At 37.9% G+C, this 19873-nt stretch overlaps 1 long non-coding RNA gene across 2 annotated transcripts; it reads right to left on the bottom strand.

The window, feature by feature from the left end:
• Positions 1 to 6408: 6408 nt before the first annotated feature.
• LOC149085017 (uncharacterized) lies at positions 6409 to 15239 on the bottom strand. Of its 2 annotated transcripts, XR_016192786.1 has the most exons (3): positions 13832 to 15239; positions 7976 to 8776; positions 6409 to 7122 (listed from the first exon to the last, which is right to left on the bottom strand). It is a non-coding gene; the product is annotated as an uncharacterized LOC149085017 (long non-coding RNA). The 2 variants fall into 2 exon arrangements; XR_016192785.1 differs by having other exon boundaries at positions 6409 to 8776.
• Positions 15240 to 19873: the final 4634 nt, after the last annotated feature.

Raw genomic sequence — 19873 nt, forward strand, 5'->3', positions numbered from 1 at the left:
CTAAAGTCATTCTTCCGCTTTTTCGAGGCTTAGTTCGTCCTGGACTGGAGTATGCTGTAAGGTTTTGGAGACCATACCTACAGAGGGACATAGACTTGGTTGAAGGGGTGCAGAGAAGAGCTACGCGTGTCCTTATTGGCACACAGGGCTTGAGTTATGAAGAAAGACTTCATTTTTTGAATATGTTTACATTGGATGAACGCAGGTGTCGAGGAGATATGATCGAAGTGTTCAAAATTTTCAATGGGATGGATAGGATGGACCATGAACTTTTAGTACACCGCCAATCGACTGCTTTTACAAGGGGACACCAGTATCGATTGGTGAGGGACAATGCAAGGTTATGGTGTCGCAGGGAATTTTTCTCCAATAGGGTTGTTAATAAATGGAATAGCTTACCCCCGGAGGTAGTAAATTGTAACACAATTGACACGTTTAAAAAGAAATACGATAAACATGTTGGGGTAAATCGAGAAGCTATCCATTCTTAGAATAAGACAACCATAAGTATTCTTTATGGGCATTGTATAATATTTTATCATGTGTATATATTGTTTGTAATTTGTGTTAATTGCATTTTTAATTGGGTTGCTGTATTTTTGAAACATATGACATCCATATTTTTATGGGCATCTTTTTATCAGCCACCTCGTTGGGCATTTTGCCTGTTGTGGCGTTGTATTTGTATTTGTATAAAAAAAAGAACTCTTTTAAAGATAGAAAAAGATTTCTTTCCATTAATTCTGAATTTATTTCATTAATTCCAGAATTATCGGTTAAGTTTTATTAATTCTAGAATTATTTATTTCATTATTTCTGGAATAATTACCTTCATCAATTCTGGATTTGTTTCTTTCTTTAATGCTGAAATTATTTCTTTCATTTATTCTGGAATTATCTTTCATTTATTCTGGAATTATCTTTTCCATTAATTCGGGAATTATTACTTTCATCAATGCTGAAATTATCTCTCATTAATTTTGGAATTATATCGATGCTGAAATTATTTCATTTATTTATTGCTTTAAACGACTATGGATGCCATAAGAAAATAACTGAGGTCGCGCTGACATTCAACACGTCAAATGATCTTCCGAGGAATGATGTAGACTGCCGGAACTAGAGGGAGCAAGTGCCCTGGGTAGCAATTTTTAGGTGAACACAGTTATAAAGTTATCAAATTCTGAATTGGGGGCAGCAAGACAATACAAAAATCATAGTTATGGCCCTGCGTCATACTCCCTCCAGTAATATAAGCTCAATGGATTTCAGCGTCGATTCCCCCATTGAAGTTATATTGATGATTTTGAAGCACAGCTTAAATTTGGCGGCATTTTTGTCTGGCACACTCAGCAACCAATCTTGACATCTGGAATTTTTCTGCCACAATTTATTAAAAACACATTTGCCACTTATTTTTTGTTTTCTTTCTATAAAGAACCTTGTACAAGCGCTTCACATCACTCCTTAATTAAAAACAATGTTTTGTTAACACTAATCAGAGGTAGCTTTGCTCACTTATGGACTGAAGGCTGAAATTATTTCGGCAAAAACATGAGAAATCAATATCTTAAAAAGTTTCAAGTCCTCCAGAAAAAATACCTACTACAAAAGTTTAATGACTTCCAACAACTCCAAATACATCTACATACAATCGCAGGATACATGCTACCATAAAGCCGAGTTTTTATAGAAGTGGATTGTTGGAGGCCAGAGCGTGCGGTCTGAGTTGAAGAAAAAAAACCATGATCAGAAGTTCAGTTTGAACTCTTTTATTCCATAAAAGTTGCAAGGAAAAGAAACAAGGTTATTTATGATAAAAAAAAAATGCCAGACAAATAACAACAGCAATCTCAGGGAGAAAAAAACAATCCTGACATACATGCTGAAAAAGAACACACACAATAGAGAAAAAAATCAGCCTATACGGTATAAAGCTGCGCTCCCATGAGAATGAGAGCATGCCGCCGCTGATTTACATATTGTGTTGGGCCGACCGGTACCACGTGCACAGAGAATAAAAAGGGAAAACATTCCAACATGGGTTTTGGCACCGTATGAACCGAACTACACTGCTCAAAACAATTAGGGGAGCACATGGTTTTAACAAAATTATGCAAAGAAGTATACCGATAAGTAACATAAAATGAATCATCCATAATTTAAAGCCTAGCAGGAAACGGAAGAAGAAAACTTCATATGCAAATCAAAGTTCATGACGTCAAAAACCAGAAAAAGGAGATAAGGACAGAAATCGGGATGTTGCAGAAACGTCTGTTTTACTGCTGTAACTGTAAAATTTGATTGCGCAGTATTTTTTTTTGAGACAAGGTGACTTGAGGATGTCTCAACAACGTGATTCACCGGAATCCATGGCATGGCGTGTTATAGGCAGACTGGAATCCGGGCAAACACAACGTAGTGTCGCGGACGCTGTTGGAGTCGCCAGAAGTGTTGTTGCAAGGCTGTGGAATCGATACCAAGAAACAGGAAATGTTAGACGTCGACCAGGGCAAGGTCGGCCACGCGCCACTACAGCAACCGATGACCGGTATATACGGTTAACAGCCCGTCGAAACAGAACAGAGAATGCTATGCAGCTGCAAAGATGGTTGCTCTTGGCAACAGGACGAAGGGTGTCCAGCCAAACAGTACGTAATCGGCTTCATGACGGAGGGCTCTATGCACGTAGGCCAATGGTCTGCATTCCTTTGACCCCACGCCACCGTGCGGCCCGAAGAAGATGGGCTGCTGAACATCGAGATTGGGAGCAACATGATTGGAGCCAAATGCTGTTTACAGATGAGTCCCGATTCAGTCTGGAGTGTGACACCCGACGTGTTCTGGTATAGAGGGACAGGGGCACTCGAAATAACCCCGCATTCGTTCGTGAAAGGTCACAATACAGACGAGCTGGTTGGATGGTATGGGGTGGAATCAGCATAGGCGGACGTACGGACCTGCATATCATTCGGAATGGCACTTTGATGGCCCAAAGGTATGCAGACGAGATACTGCGACCTCATGTCATCCCTTACGCTGGAGCCATTGGAGATTCCTTTGTTTTCCAGGATGATAATGCCCGACCGCATAGAGCTCGTCTAGTGGAGAACATGCTTGAAGCTGAAACAATACAGCGTATGGAATGGCCAGCGTGCTCTCCTGACCTGAATCCAATCGAGCATGTCTGGACGACGCATTGCTGCGCGACCAAGGCCGCCTGTTACTATCCGAGACTTGCAGATTGCACTTCTTGAGGAGTGGAACAGTATTCCCCAAAGTCTGATCGATAACCTCATCGCATCCATGGCAAACAGGTGTGCATCAGTCTTAGCTGTTCGAGGAGACCACACGCCCTATTAAAACTCATGCATCATGTCTAAACAGTACTTTTTATCGTTAACCAAATTGTTGCCCTAAATTATCTTTTCATGTTTTTTCCATATTTTCAAAGAATTAAAGTTTAATTCCAAATTTTTTTACGTCTTTTTTCTGTATTGCGCATTGATACGCGTGTACTATCCATTGTATGCCAATACGTGACTGTCTCGCACGGTTTTCTTCACTTGTTGCACTCTGTAGGAAAACAGTCAAACCTGTTTCCTTATTGGTGAGTGGACGGCGCTTGCACGGCACAGAAATCCTGCTCTTACGAAAACCCGGCTTAAGAATGGGAAAAAAATGTGCTTTCAATCTTTAAATCCAATTATCCAGGGTTATTGGCTGCTAAAGCTTTTTCCTGTGCATTGCACTTTTCTTTAAGGACATCACTTACGGAGTAAAAAAAAAAACCAATGTGGCGAACACTATTTTGGAAAACATGTTTTTTTTTTTTTTTTTTCAAATGCTCTCACAAAATTTTATGGACTTAACAAATTTTTTTTGAAGGATTCTTGTGAATTTTCAAGGCCTTCAAAATAAACTTTTTTTTTCAAGGACTTTCCACTGTTTTCAAGGACCGTATGAACTATGTAAATCTCCAACATTAGAGTTTAGAACACTGATTACCGTCTAAAAAATGTTTTTGAGTATATTGGTGATATTACATCCCCATCCTGAAATTTGAAGATACCACAAGCTGCACTTACACTTGTTTACTGCATCAGCCACCTCGTTGGGCATTTTGCCTGTTGTGGCGTTGTATTTGTATTTATGTTCCAGAGCCACCAAACTTCATGATTGAGCTGAATGTTAAAAAATCTGAGTTTATTGGATGGGGGGTCTTTGGGATGTTGCTGAAAATCAAATTATTAAAATCTAAATATTTGAAGTTTTTTTTCAATTCTTTAGCAAACCGCACATGTCCAATTCACAGTTTTCGCGTGTTGGTCTTGAACACTGTCAAATCGTTACATCGAAAGCAATTGTTTCCACCAGTTTTAAAAAGTTGACATGCACCTAATAGCAGTTTTTGTACTCAGGGGCATGCACTTGCAAGTTGGAAATTTGGAATAATCATCTTCTCACTGAAATACTTCAATTGACATGCATTTGTAGCAGCAATTTCTGTAATAAGCTGTTCGTCAGTTCACAATGGGTAAAGCATAGGTATTTCAGTTCACATATGGTGAAGATAGGGTCCAGTGCTTCAGGCGTTATTGTCGTATCTTCTTCATAGTCCACACTGTGCATACACAAATGTTCCAGATTCAGGCAGTGTTTAACTACGATCATCATTGTATTTGAGTTGATGAGCGAAGGTGGCGAAGGAAGGTTCCTCCAGACTTTGCATACAGGTACAAATTAAAAAAAGTACCTGTGTGCAGAACCTGGGAGAACCTTCGGTCATAAAACAGTTCATGATGGATAAAGCACATGTGTTTCAATTTCGATCCACATATAGTGAGAATCGGGTTCAGTGCTGTGAGCGTTATTGGCATATCTTCACTGCAGTCCACACTATGCACAGTTCTGTTTAAATGCATGCGCCTGTCCGGGCATGGCCCGAGGACCTCAAGAGCAGAGGGGGCTTCATAAAAATGAGATCTGGTTAAAATTTTTGAGAACGAACATGTAAATTGGTACGGACAAACATTTCTAGCCATACAGGGTATCAAGATATTTAAAAAATATTATTTTGCCGGGGGTCCTTGATGCTCTGACTGTGTATACACAAATATTACAAATGTTGGCAGTGTTTAGCCACGATCATCATCGTATTCGAGTTGATGAGAGAAGGTGTCAACAAAAGGTATCTCCATACAGCTACAAATCAATCTGTAGCATGTTTCTTTATTTTCTCCTTTTTTCAATAAAACACATTTTTTCTCTCCCTAGTGAAAATTCACTGACAGTGGAAAATTAGTGATCACATGGGAAGAGGAAAAGATTAATCTCGATTTTTTTTTTTTTTCAAACGTATTCTTGGTTTCAGAACAGGTTTTTGAGACTGTTTGCTAAATGGAAATCTGGAGATGTATATGAGTGGATATTGGTCATTACAGTACCCTGCTCCTCCCCACCTTGGAATCTGAATTTGTACAATTTTTACTTAGTACCTGTGTGTGTGTGTAGTTTGTATTTTTATTCTTCCTGTATTATAGTGGTATCAGTTTTAATGGAGAATTTTTGCAAGAAATGAAATTATTCATCAGAAGTGATGAACATGTAAATTTACAAATAAAGTAATTTATAAAAAAATTAATATACACAAATGTATATTTACATAATTATTTAAATTGGTTTCACTGTTCTGTGTCACATATGTACATATGTTAACTATATAAACATCATTACCCTTCTACAGTTAAGTGACAGCATGAAATAGGCACAGATACAAAATATAATTCAATCATTTATACTATAGGCCTATACATCATATACTTGTATATATGCTTATTTATATAATAGAAACACAAAATATTATTTACATATGTCACGGTGAAAGTAATAATCCAGTAATTAGTTGTAACTGCCAGTAATCATTAATTTTTTATAATAACTGGCTGCAAATAACTAAACACAAGTTTTTACATTCTATCACCATGCATAAATCAGACATGGAATAAAACATATAGCAATTAAAAAATTAGAAATTGATTTTCAAGTATTATCTTATCGAAAAAAAAACTACAGCATTATGGACTGATAATAATATATACCAAATAAATTGCTAGTGAACTAACTACAGTGCCAAATTATCATAAGCGTTTACTTGTATCTAGTCAATGAGCATGAGCACACTCAATATTTGACATGATCTCGATACCTATAAAAATATTGGGTTTAGCCTCCCCAGCGCCACAATATTTGAGCCCGCCCAACAATATTTCCAATAACTTCATGCATTTGCATATTGTACATATCATTTCCAACTGGATAATGCAAGTTTTAAATCCTTTTTCTGTGAAATTTTTCTTAAGTACGATCCCTCAAGCAAAGACAAGCATAGAAAAAAAAGGGAAAAGATTTAGTGAAAAACGAGTTTTTATCTACTTCCACAAAAAATTCTCAAGGTTACATTCTTATCTCAAATTGGCACAAATACTTGACAAGCAAAAAAAATGGTGTTTGTATTTCTTCCACAGAACTTGCAATGTGATATTACCTAACACTGGACGTGTTAAAAAAAGTACCTGTATGCAGAACCTGGTAGAACCTTTGGTCATAGGACATTGCTTGAGAATGCCACGTGTCCCTCGAACTCGATCTAATGCGAGGAAATCTTCATTGGTAGTTCTAGGACCAAATTTTCCGTGGTGGTTGTCATGGCAGTATTGATTCCTTGATCAAAGAATATCTCAGATTTGTGCATCAGCTAAACATCAACTGTGACTGCACTGAAATGATCAGATAAACAAAGGACATGCTTTTTGCAGTTTGTAGTGGTTGTTTTTAGACTTCATTTTATTTATTTTCTTCATGTGATGCCACTGTCTTCTTTTCGATTCTTTCATACAATAATTTTCTTCATTTCCCATTTCTATCTCAAATTTTCTTTTTAAATTGGCTGCATGAGCATTATACTACTACGGCAAGGCTCTTTTGATGTAACATAGAATGAACACATGATCTTTTTGGTATTTAATGTACAGTAAAATCTTCCAACAATGAACACTTTGGGCCCGTGAAAATGTGACCACTATTGGGAGGTGGCCATTATTGGGAGAGGTAGTTTGATTTCTGAAAACAAAAACTAAAATTTACGATCCACATACATAGCATGTGAAATAACTATCCACTTCGTAACTGATTACGATAGTTATATAATTGATTATATTAACATATATGATTATATATTTTCATAATATTATAATAACCGATTAATCGATCTAGAGCACTATTACGACATTCTAAAACTCAGGCTTGCAGTACTCAGGTAGAACACAACAAGCAGGAAAAACTGATATGGAACAAGACGGTGTACCAACAACCCCAAATAGTTCTTTGTTTACACTGGACCTTCAACTAGAATAGTGTTCCCTAAAGTGGGCAATATTGCCCCCTGGGATCGATGGATTGATCCAAGAGGCAGTAGAAGCTATGGGTTTAATACGGGATCCTATGAGTTGGCGGTGATGAGAACAAAAAAATGTTGAAGGAGATGGAACAAAAAGTTTGGGAAAACTATGAGCTAGACCTTTTCGGGGTGTTCCAGAGTCCAATCCAATAGCTGAAAACATAGGTGTTGACATACATTCTTAATAAAAAAGATTGGCACATCTCTCTCAAAAAATCAATACCCTGGACATTTCTATCCCTATTTGCGAGCACCATTTCTTTTGGATGGAACCATCCCTTCGACTATCTCTCTAGTCATTAGAGTGTGCTGATAACAGGTCTCTTATGTTGTTCCCTATATTATCTTAAAATTTTTTTCCTCTCCACTGCCTTCAATATACCCAAATAACATTTGTACAAAAGAAAAGAAAGTATACATAATCTCTTCTCCCCCCCCCCCTATAAAGTTTGGGGAGCAGGAAAACCCCTTAAAAATCAGCTTGAAAATTTTCTCATAGCGATATAGGTATTTTACCTTGACTCCATGTCTAAAGTGACTGTTATTTGGAAATCATTGTTCGGAGGTTTCTTGTAATGTCAAGTATGTGAGACGTGTTCGGTTCCAACAAAATGTGACTGTTGTTCAGAGATAAGCATTACTCTGAGTTGGCCGTTGAAGGAGGTTTTACTGTATTACTTTTTGTATAACAATTTTCTTTTATAATATTTATTTTATGATATAAAACATATTAGCTTCAAATCACACACAACACATTCATTGAGCATTCCCTTCCGGTCTGGAGAGTCAAATCAATCATTGTCTTGTGCATTCTTCACACTTGGCAACTGTTAGCCAGTCTTTGGTGAGCAGCCGCACTAGTGTGTGAGTGTGTGGCACACTTATATATGAATATCTTGAGGAAACTCTGATCAACAGTCTTCCTCAATCTCTAACATTTCAAATTTAGGACACTGATTATCATCTAAAAACATTTTTTGCGTATATTGGTGATGTTACATCCCCATCCTGAAATTTCAAGATCCCACAAGATGCACTTACACTTGTTCGCTGCATGTTCCAGCCACCAAACTTCAGCATGATTGAGCTGAATGTTAAAAAATCTGAAAGCGCTTATATATGAATATCTTGAGGAAGCTATGATCTCAACTGAGTCTTTCTCAATCTCAAAAATTTGTAGTTTAGTACACTGATTACCATCTAAAAACTTTTTGATTATACTGGTGGTATTGCATCCTGAGATTTGAAGATCCAACAGGGTGTGCTTCCATTTTTTTTGTCACCTGTTCCAGAGCCACCAAATATATCATAATTGAGCTGAAAGTAAAAAAAAAATCGGAGTTTATTGGATAGGATCTTTGAGATGTCACTGAAAATCGAAGAGTTTTAAAATCGAAATATTCGAAGTTTTTCAATTCTTTAACAAACTGCACATGTCCAATTCATGCAGGGCCATAAATAGGATTTTGCTGTACCCCGCAACTTTAAAATTTAATAATTCTATATGTGTTCTTTGTTCCCACCTAAAACTGCAGCCTCCCCTCTAAATTTTGCCGGCCGGGACAGTTGCCCCTCTCTAGTTCCAGCCCCGAATTCATGAACATCCATATCACGTGTCCCCCTTGAACACTACTACTAAACCACATATGAACCTCATCCATATTTCTCCGCACAACTTCAAACGAAATGGTAAATATTGGAATATGCTTATACATGCTATGAATTAGTATGTTTCTGTGTAGTGCCTTCTTCTGCCATCAGTTTTTCCAACCAGAAACGAAGTGTAATGACTGAATAATTGTACCTTTGCAGGCCTGTTGCTCTCTGTGGCGAGACTTTTTAACGAGGCGATCGCTTCCCACTCACACTTAAAAGTTGCGGACCACAGAAAACCAACTACAGCCAACTACCACTGTGGCGGAGACGTGGTTTCAATATCCGGGTCCTCGAGATGCGAGTCCCTCACTCGACCACCACAGCGGCCACCTTGAACACATTGAAATCTTTGAATCCAAAGCAACCATTTCCACAAGTGTTAGCAAACTGACACATGCACCTAATAATACCAGTTTTCGTAATTAGGGGCATCCATTTGCAAGTTCATAAATTAGAAATGTTGGAATAATCATTGTTTCACTCAAATACTTCAAGTGATGTGCATTTAGCAGCGATTTCTGTAATAAGCTGTTCACTGTTCTTAAGTTCGCAATGGGTGAAGTGCAAGTGTTGGGATTTCAGTTCACATATAGCGAGTATCGTTTCAAGTGTTTGGAGCGCTATTGACATATCTTCACCACAGTCCATACTGTGCATACGCAAATGTTCCAGATTCGGGTAGTGTTTAGCCACAATCATCATCGTAATTACGTAGATGAGCAAAGGCATCGAAGAAAAATTCCTCTAGGCTTCGCATACAGGTACAAGCTAAAAAAAATACCTGTGTGCAGAGCCTGGGAGAACCTTCAATCATAGGACATTGCTTGAGAATGCCATGTCTCTCTGAATCGATATAATGCGAGAAAAGCTTCAATGGCAGTTCTGGGGCTAAATCTTCCAAGGTCCTCATAATGATTGAATCAATGAATTCTTGATCAAAGAATATATCAAATTTGTACATCAGATAAAATTTCAATGACTCATCTTTTGACTTCTGCTCGCAACAATGTGTCATACGAGTTTTGCATTGTGAAATGTGTGAGTTTTCTGATTAGCGATTGAATTTGCTTTAGATTTCGGTTGAGAAAAAATATCTACTATTACACATTTAAACTATTTCATGGTTTTTTACATTGGTAGCCATAGGCGGAGATTGACTTGGAAGTCTAAGGGGGGCAAGGACATTGTTGTTGGGGGGGGGGGGGCACAATGATGATTTCAATTCATATATACATTAGATCAGTCGACTCCACCGTTGACGCTGGGGGGGGGGGGGAGTAATGCCCCCCGTATCTCCGCCCATGTTGTAATAGCTTGTTAATAGCTTGTGCTATTAACATGTTGCGCTTAGATTTGATACTGTTGTGAACACATGACTCAGGAACGTGAAAAAATTCAGTCAAGTGTCAAAGAAACATTAATTTATAGTTGTTTTGAAATCTCAAACAAATGTTCAAAAATAGCAAGTTTTTTTAGTATCGTTGAATTATTTTTCAAAAAAAAAAATGAAGCCAAAATTAAATATTAGCTATAGCCGAAAATACTTATCAAACAATAAGTAAAAAAATTCATAGAAAATAATTAATGTAATCAATTACAGAAAACCCCTGAATTTTCTAACATAAAAAACTTATTATCCAAGGGGGTGCATTGAAGGTAAAGTCACATTGCTCAGGGGAAAAAAGATGAGAACCACCTGACTTGACTAATATTATTAAGCGCTCTATGCATCCATGGCTATACCCTGTAATGAATCATGGTAAGAGGAAAAGTAGACACATATATGCATTAGAATAGAAAATTCTCTCACAAAAGATATGTATATTTTAAAAAAATTCGAATAATGCCTGAAGATGAAATGGAGAAGCCTTCAGACCAAGGGGACGATGCTTGGTCACTTAAATGATGATATGTAGTCCCTTTATGAGTGTTAAAACTGGAAAAGTGAATCAAAGGAAAAAAAGTTTGAGAAAAAGTGTGCAGGTAGAAGCACAGCAGCGATATTGACGAAAAGCTTGTTTTTAATTTTTTAGAAGTAAGCGATCTTCCACATTGAGGGGAATTTTATATGAATGAGCAATGGGAAAGGTAGTTTGTGAGGATTTGACAATGTGCAACACTTGCTCATAAAGAGTTTGAAAACATGAGGATTCATTAAGTTCTTAAAGGCAAGAAGTGACCGAGGGCCAATGAATTCTAAGTTTCATTGCTGTAGGCCTATATAAAGAGTTATTAGAGGAAATGGTGATATGTATAGGTAGGTGATCACTGTTATATAATGAGGAAGTTGCTGACCAAATAATTCTACGATGAATATTAGGGGAACTCAGAGATCCAGATATCAAGTAGTGTCGCCACTGTAATAAGTAGGGCATTTAGAAGGGGTCAAACAAATATTATGAATATACCAGTCATATAATTTCTTGCCTGTAGTATAAGTGGGGTAAAGTGGTCAGGTGGGGTAAAATGGTCATACTGAACATAAAATGGCATAACTTGAGAATTTCAATTGATATTACTACCAAATTTCTGTTTTAACTTTCACTTGCTAGTAGCAAAGTTTTTCCCCTAAAATATAATGCCAAGCAACATTTTAGTGGAAATGAACATTTTTTTTGTTGTTGAAGCTCGGGTTCCATTTTTTGAGTGCCTGAATAACTTCTACCATTTTAGTTGCTAAAACTTTTTATAGATTGGCTGTACAGGGCACTCCAGAAGTATCTCAAGAACACTATTCCATGCACTGGTAAGTTGTAATCATTATATTTTATAGTAATTCAAACAATGTGGGGTAAAGTGGTCATAGCATTAGGCTTAACTAACACTTAGTTGCTAGGAGCTATTTTGCCTAACATATAACTGAACTTGTAAGATTTTTGTTACTTAATTTATGTTTTACTTAATGTAGTTCAATTTTTTTCTTTTCTAGAGCAAACATGTACTTGGAAAGTAGGTGTTTGAACCTATATGTGAAAAGAATATACAACAGTACTCTGACATTCTTCCATTAGTATTGTTAGCTGTTGGAAAGAGCATTAGAGTATCATGTGAGCTGCAAGAACATGAGTTAAAGATTCCATATGACTTAAGCAAGATGGATCATTAACAAGTCAAGACAAAAGGATTCTAGAAGAAAATCACGGTTACCATGCAAAGGAGACTAGTATTGAAGGCTTGAAATCTCTTGCTCAATGTGAACAACCCCCCCCCCCCACCCCTTTTGTAGATGAACTTTCACAATTCACAACCAAGGGAAGTAAAGATACAGAATCAACTTCATGAGTGGCTGACTTGAACTTAGAAAGTGTCAAAATTAGCTAATATCAGTGTTGTGTCTGATGAGAGACTTGAAAAAAGCCATATACTGACTACCTTGCCCTCGTTAATCTCAGCTGTAAACGAAAGAGTAATACAGAATTCAAGGGCAAAATGAAAACATGTTCAGGATAGGACAGGAGAAACCTTAATTAAGGAAATAGTTGAACTTTGACTGCCACAAAATAAATATGCGAAAATTACATTTAACTCCCATAGCCAAAGAAAAATTTTCTTGAAGATCTGAGGCAAATCTATAACTATTCAAACTTTATGAAAGATGTCAGAAGGCTGTGTGTGTGGGGTGCTGGTTTATCATGAAGAGAACAAAAACCAATAATGAAAATTATCAGACAAGTGATTAATAAGGATTTATTATCTGTTGAATATCTTGAAAAAGCCAAAATAATGAATTTTTATACCTTTCCAGAAAATAAGGACATAGATGAGATAAGAGGTCAGTTGTATTTGAAGATCCTAATGAAGCCAAGATTTATAACCATAGAGTACATTAAAAAATATAAATTTAAAAGTAGAAAATGATTGTTTGATAAATGTGTTAAATAAAATTTCAATGCCCACTGATTATTTTCTTAAAATTTCATTATTATTTGGTATGACCATTATACCCCACCCCATGGGGTAAAGTGGTCATAAAAGTGAGGTCTAAAAAGTTGCAGAAAAAAAACTTTTACACTCAAAAGATATTTTTGAAAAATGTGCTAATATACTCTCTAAGAATGTAATGTAAAATATCAGCCAAAAGATATCCTATTTTTGAAAAAGTCATATGGTTATACCTCTTCAAAGATGAAAACATCTCTTTTTATGACCATTTTACCCCACCTGACCCTAGTCATTATTACTGGACCAAACCGTGTGATAATTAATATCTGAAAGTATAGTAAATTCACCAGAAATTTATGAAAGCTTGATTTAAGGGAGCAGTGAAACGAGACGACCTATAAATGTTTATGACAGACAGAATAATTAGAAATGAAAACTTGAGTAATCATAATTTTCATAGGTGGTTCACTAAACATCCAGACCAATCTTCATGAGATATTTGATTTAATGGCAATAATAATGCCACCACCTGCAGCACAACTTTTGTTAGGACTATAGATATAGGTCCTAATAACTTGTATAATAACCAGGGATAAAAAATTAGTTTGAAGGGTTTAACATCGTTTTCCTAAAAAAACTAATATCTCATAGTTATGCATAAATTGTTTAATATAAGTAATCTTGTTCCTAATACCATGAGTATTCCACTGGAGTATATTGATATTATTATTAGTGAGAGCCACGATACTTAAGAAAAAACTATACTATCACGAAGAGATGGAAATCATGATAAATGGAAAAAAAAAGTGAGACAAAACATTGCAGCATGCTTACTTCTGGGAAATTAACTCAATTTCCACAAAACTTGAAATCACTAAGATATATTCACATGTCATTGCCTTGTGGGGGGAAAAAAAATTGAAAGAGCTAATCCAGCTCTTCAAAACAAAGTAGCAAAAAGGATATTGTCATCATTCATGATAAACTACTCTGCATGAGAGCTTTCAGTTCTCCGGCTAATTTATCTTTTCCACTTTGTGTTGGATTAAACTGGATTGCTTCCGATATTAAGTTCTCTGAGGAATTTGGTCTCTTACATTTCTCGCTTCCATCATAATGGGTTGAACACTCTCCATCAAAGACTGCACCACGTCAGGAATAATTTCTTTTATTGATTGCAAAATAGCCTCCACAATAACGAGCAGCTTCGTAAATTTTTTTAGTTCTGACAAAATCGCCTGTATATCAGCTTTAAGAGAATGTAAACTATCTGGAGAGTTTGATGAAGCTATTATTCCGGCATATGACCTGCTGGATGTTCTGCATGCCCCATCTAGTAACAATTGGGACAATATTTGCTGCTTCGAAATTCAATACTCTTACCTCGTTTTGATACTTGGGACAAAGCTTGTCAATAAGATGATGATCCAGATAATTACAATTTTTATATTTTTTCACACCACTAGTGTCCTTGGCAAAGTGATTTTCACCACAGTAAAGACAAAGGAGGGTTGATAAATGGCAGAACATAGTTCTGTGAGAAAACTGAAAGCAGCGTAGGCACAGCTAAGGACGATCAATAAATAAATTAGGTCTAAATATCTGGTACTAAAGTTTAAGTTCAAACAGCATTGAAGAGCCCAGTGAAGTCACTATAATTTAAGTTGTAAGTTGTTTATTTCAAAGAACTCTACGGATATTTAATGGGGCAAGATCATTACATTCCAGTTCCTTGACCACCTCAGAAAGATCTACTGTTGTGGGTACACCTCTGAGGATGCATCATGAGGAAAGAAAGTCTGTTAGGGAACAAGTATGGACTCTCCAGATAGATTAGAACTCCAAAATGAGGCGTTCTTGGCAACAGGATCCGTGTATTGTTGTCCATTCTCATAAGTATCTTGATTAAATACCCTTTAATGTGTCACAATAAGCGCACCATGAAGAACAAAATTTAGTTTTGGACGTAAACTGAGCGAAAACAACGTGGCTACCCAAGCATCGAAAAACGTTCCTACTGTAATAGGCCTAACTAAGTTCTTGATACTACTGATTAATAAACTACGCAGTTTATGTAATATTAAAAATACAAAAATTAAGTAATAGGTTTAGCCCTTAAACGTAAAATTAGTTGAACAAACTCAACTGCAGATTGAACTCCCCACCTTCAAAAAACCTAGAAACCATTGGATAAAAATAAACATCGTTGACTGTGACCAGCAGAGTTGCCAGGTCCTTAAAAAATTTCCAGCCAAAATCCTCTTCAAAAGTAGTCAAAAAGTATCCCAAATATTTGAACTTGTGCTGCCATCTATGAAGCAACAAGCGAGCTACAGTTTGACGGTATTCTAGTCTGCAAAGGTGTGGTTTATATATAGCTTTTCCGTAAAAATATGGGGTTTTTTTTTTATCGAATGAATTGATTTCTTTGAAAAGTTGCGAAAGTCAGGGCTACACATTCTCTCTCCTGGAAAAACGGCCCAGAGATGGCCTGCAGTAACGGCCGTCTTAAAATCATCATGGGCCCCCCCGGGTAAATTGATTTTGCTCTGCCCTCTATCCAGACTGCAAATGCCTACTTACCAATTCACATGCTTAATCTCGCAAATCTTAATCACATCTCATTGTCCCCCCCCCCCGCCCGCCCGCCGCTCTTCATTCAAGGCCTCCGTGACGTGCCGGGTTGGCCAATGCGTCAAGACGACACTGCCTCAAATTGTGCATAGGTGCCTACGAAATTTGGTACAATGATTTTAAAAATTAGGTATGGGCTTTAAATCCCAGACCAGATTTTTCACGGTCTAGTAAACAAAAAATTTAAGAAGAGGGTTCTCTTCTTGTCTACTCTTCTGGGTTCGTTTTAAGAGCATCCTGGGCCCGAGAGCCAAGTGATTTTTCTGATTCCTTACATGGAAAATCCCCGAAAAATACAACCGCCTCTCGTTTTTCTGAGGCCCCCGGGCCATGCCCTGGTGGGCCCATGCGTTGAGACAGAACTGGTTCCTGGGCTTGAGCCCTGCCAGCTCCACGCTTGTGGAGGCTACGGTTTCTTTCACAGGCTTCTGTGGTCTAGATACTGTGTTTCCCAACCGTCAGGCCGGAGCGACACCTTCTATAGCAGAAGGCCTTCGCGTGAAGCTCGTGACGTCACTGAAGTTGCCCATTTCCCTTATAGTTAGGCTGACCATATTTTCTCGAGAGAAATACGGGACATTGAGATTCCAAATACGGGAAAATACGGGACATTGCCAATTATCGCCAAAAATGACGCCAAAACCGAGCAAAGTTGCCAAATATTGTTAAAATTGCGGTAAAATCACAATGGCGGGAAATGAAACGTTACTGCAAATTGCAGTGGATTAAAATGAATTTCACGAAAAAAACGTTCACCAAGACAAATGTGGGAGATAAATATTCTCATTTATAGTTGTAATTATCATAATATAGTTTATTAGTTGAAAAATAATTTCAATCTTTGACTTCAATAAAGAATAAAAATTCAAGTAAGCGTCGTGTAAAATACGGGAAAAACCGGGACACTTTTGCGGAAAAGTCGGGACGACCAGAAATACAGAAAATACCGGGACTGTCCCGGGAAATACGGGACGTATGGTCACCCTACTTATAGTCATTAGATATACTACTTCCCTTACACTACATTGGATATATTATAACTAGGCTGACCATATTTTCTCGAGAGAAATACGGGACATTGGGATTCCAAATACGGGACATCGCCAATTATCGCCAAAAACGACGCCAAAACCAAACAAAGTTGCCAAATATTGTTGAAATTACGGTTAAATCACAATGGCGGGAAATGATGCATTACTGCAAATTGAAGTGGATTAAAATGTATTCCACGAAAAAAAAAGTTTACCAAACCAAGGCAAATGTGGGAGATTAGTATTCTCATATATAGATGTATCATAAAATAATTTATGAGTTGAAAATTAATGTCAATCTTTGACTTCAATAAAGAATAAAAATTCAAGTAGGCTTTGTGTAAAATACGGGAAAAACCGGGACACTTTTGCCAAAAAGTCGGGACAACTAAAAAAACAGAAAAAACCGGGACTGTCCCGGGAAATACGGGACGTATGGTCACCCTAATTATAACCGACCGGCCGCGGTATCATAAAGGTTGAAAACCACTGATCTAGAACCTAGGACCCCTTCCAAGTTTTTGTTTTACCGCCCCCTTCAATTATTGGGTGGCAAAGGCATTGTGGTTGAAAGTTCTGACTTTCCATAGTTGGGTGAGATGCCCCCCCCCCCCCCCACTTCTGCCTTCTCAGGAAGATGAGGTGGGGACTAAAGTGGAAAAGAAAAACTTCTTTGCTCGCAAGCAAAGAAAACTAAAGAAAAATAGGGAGAAATTCGCCATGAGCAACAATTTTGGAAAAACCACCCAAAAAACCGCCACCCGCCAAAGCCAAAAATTTCCCGCCGAACCGTTTTCAAACCAGCCCAATTTGGCGGGAAAACCGCCAATCTGGCAACTCTGAGTGATGGTAACCATCGAGAAGAAATAATACTTTATTTCTCCTCTAAGATGGTAACCGGTAAGCTCGTCAAGCAAAATATCCCTCGAAAATTCCCCTTCAAAAGGGGAATTTGACAAAATTTCTCTCACACATTCCGAAATTTGTGCTGTCATCTATCAGTGAAAATATGTAGCCAATTACTTTGCACTAGAAAAGCATTTTGCTCTCTCTCTCTTTTGCATTTATATTTTTTTCAATAAAAATTCTTTTGTTTGATGAACTCTCAAAATTTCCCAGAAACGCCAAGAAATTTCCCATGTGGACCAGGCGTGGAACGGCCTAGTTGACGAGCTACTCGCCGAGCTGACCACCCAGCTTCCATCATCCCGATGATTCTTCCCCTATCGAACTCTGACAACTGCTCATATGGTCTTCGACGGCGGCGTAACGGCATGTCTACCTCAGCATTTCCTTTGCAAACGATTAAATATACTCCAGCAAGCTCTGCTTACCTGTTTTATACTCCAAGGAGAACGAAGTTCAAGCCCTCTAGTGGCATTACGCAATGCGCAATCACGCTGCATTTCTAATCATTTGCATATCTGCCCGACATGTACCTTCACGCCAACTTTCGTTTCGATCCCACAATTATTTCTTGGTGCGCAAATTTTTATGGCAATGAGTGTATTTACAGAACAGCAATTTACACGTATTTACAACCTAATCAGAGAGCTAACAACAACTTTCTCGCAAAGTTAAATCACAACTGACTTTTCATCCAGTCTCTCTCTATTCAGGACTCTGCCTCCCTCTTGCGATTGCCTTATATTCATAGCTCCGGTCGAAACTTCGAGAAAAAGATTGTCCCCACCAGTTCTCCGCCAAACCGAAACCGGTATCAACCCAGGCCGTCTCTATTCCGGTAGAGACGGCCCTGTATCAACCGAATTCGATATTTCTGAGTTCTTCTTGGACATCAAGCCCGTGGTGCCATCTGTCAGTCACTTTTTCAGTTAGTAATATTTATAATAGTTCCTCTTTAGCTTTTAAGAAAAGGGTATTTTTCTTGTACGAAAGTAATCATTTTTATAAAAAAAAATTCAATTTGAATGTATAGGTTGCGTATTTGGAATTGCTCCATTGCATTAACACGTTCAAGGAATGTTTTGCCCGCTTCGCTCCAAAAGGGTGTCGCGTAAGGATGGCTCGCGAAGTCCTCACTCCACTTTCCTTATAGCTCAGTGCCTCTAGCATACGCAGAGGAAGGGAGTTATACAGGCCCGTCATATAGGGGGGAGGATGCCGTTGTCCCTCCCCCGTCTTTTGAAAATACACTACAAATGGTATATATAATGTATATATGCGTACCTTTAGTACATGCTCTTTGCCTGCCCCCCCCCCCCCCTGGAAAAAGTTGAAATGACGGCCCTGGAGAGTTATATAAATTACTCAAACTAAGATAATTTTTCTTTTTTGCAATGAATAACAAAAGAAGCCCCCTTCGGAAGAAAGAAAAATAATGACCCGCCCTCCCTCTTTGAGAATATCCTGCGTTAGGGCCGTCTTAAGAGCAGCGTGGGCAAATTGGTTTCTCGGGTGCCATACCTGGTAAATTCTAATAAATTTTAATCAGATCTCATTTCTATGAGGCCCCCCGGACCATGCGTTAAGACGGCATTGTCCTGCGTATGCTACTGAATAATTTACCCTAGTGCCATGCAATGCTGTCTTAACGTATGGTCCCACCCAGGAGCCTCACAAAAATGAGATCTGGTTGAAATTTTCTAGAATTTATGAGGTAGGGCCTCTGGAAAATCAATTGGCCCGGGGACTCATGATGCCATGGTGACTGTGGGCATCGATTTTCAACCTTTTTTGACTCGCGGAGCCCTTTTCAGTAAAAAAAATTCTATGGCGGAGCTCCGTAGACCTATTTTTTAATTGTTCATCAGTAAATGATTTATTTTTATTTAAAAATATTTATAATTATTTTTTTTAATTTACTGGTTTTGACTTATTTTCCTCGAGCGCTCGCGAAGCCCCTGGAGAGTATACACGGAGCACCGGTCGAGAACCGCTGTCTTAGGGTAACCAGATGTCCTCTCCTGTTTCGTAAAATTCACCCTTTTGCAAGTTCCCGGGATTATTATTTTTTTTTTTTTATATAGGGAAAAATTGCTCTTCTTAAGCGGTTTTGGTTTAGTTGAGAAAAATTGTCACGTGTTTTGAAAATTGGAAAAAGTGACGTTACTAAGGGTGCCACAGTCGTCCTCTTTTCTCAGTTTTTGAATCTGGTAACCATACATTGACTCCTACATACAGTTCCACCGACATTCACTTGTCACAGCTGTGTATGGCAGCCCGTTGCTTGGCCTTGTAAGTTGAACAA

The sequence above is a fragment of the Pholcus phalangioides genome, unplaced genomic scaffold (assembly GCF_987345545.1).
Source record: "Pholcus phalangioides strain wild (caught in Gottingen) unplaced genomic scaffold, Ppha-v1.0 ptg000007l_1, whole genome shotgun sequence".
Lineage (NCBI taxonomy): Eukaryota > Metazoa > Arthropoda > Arachnida > Araneae > Pholcidae > Pholcus > Pholcus phalangioides.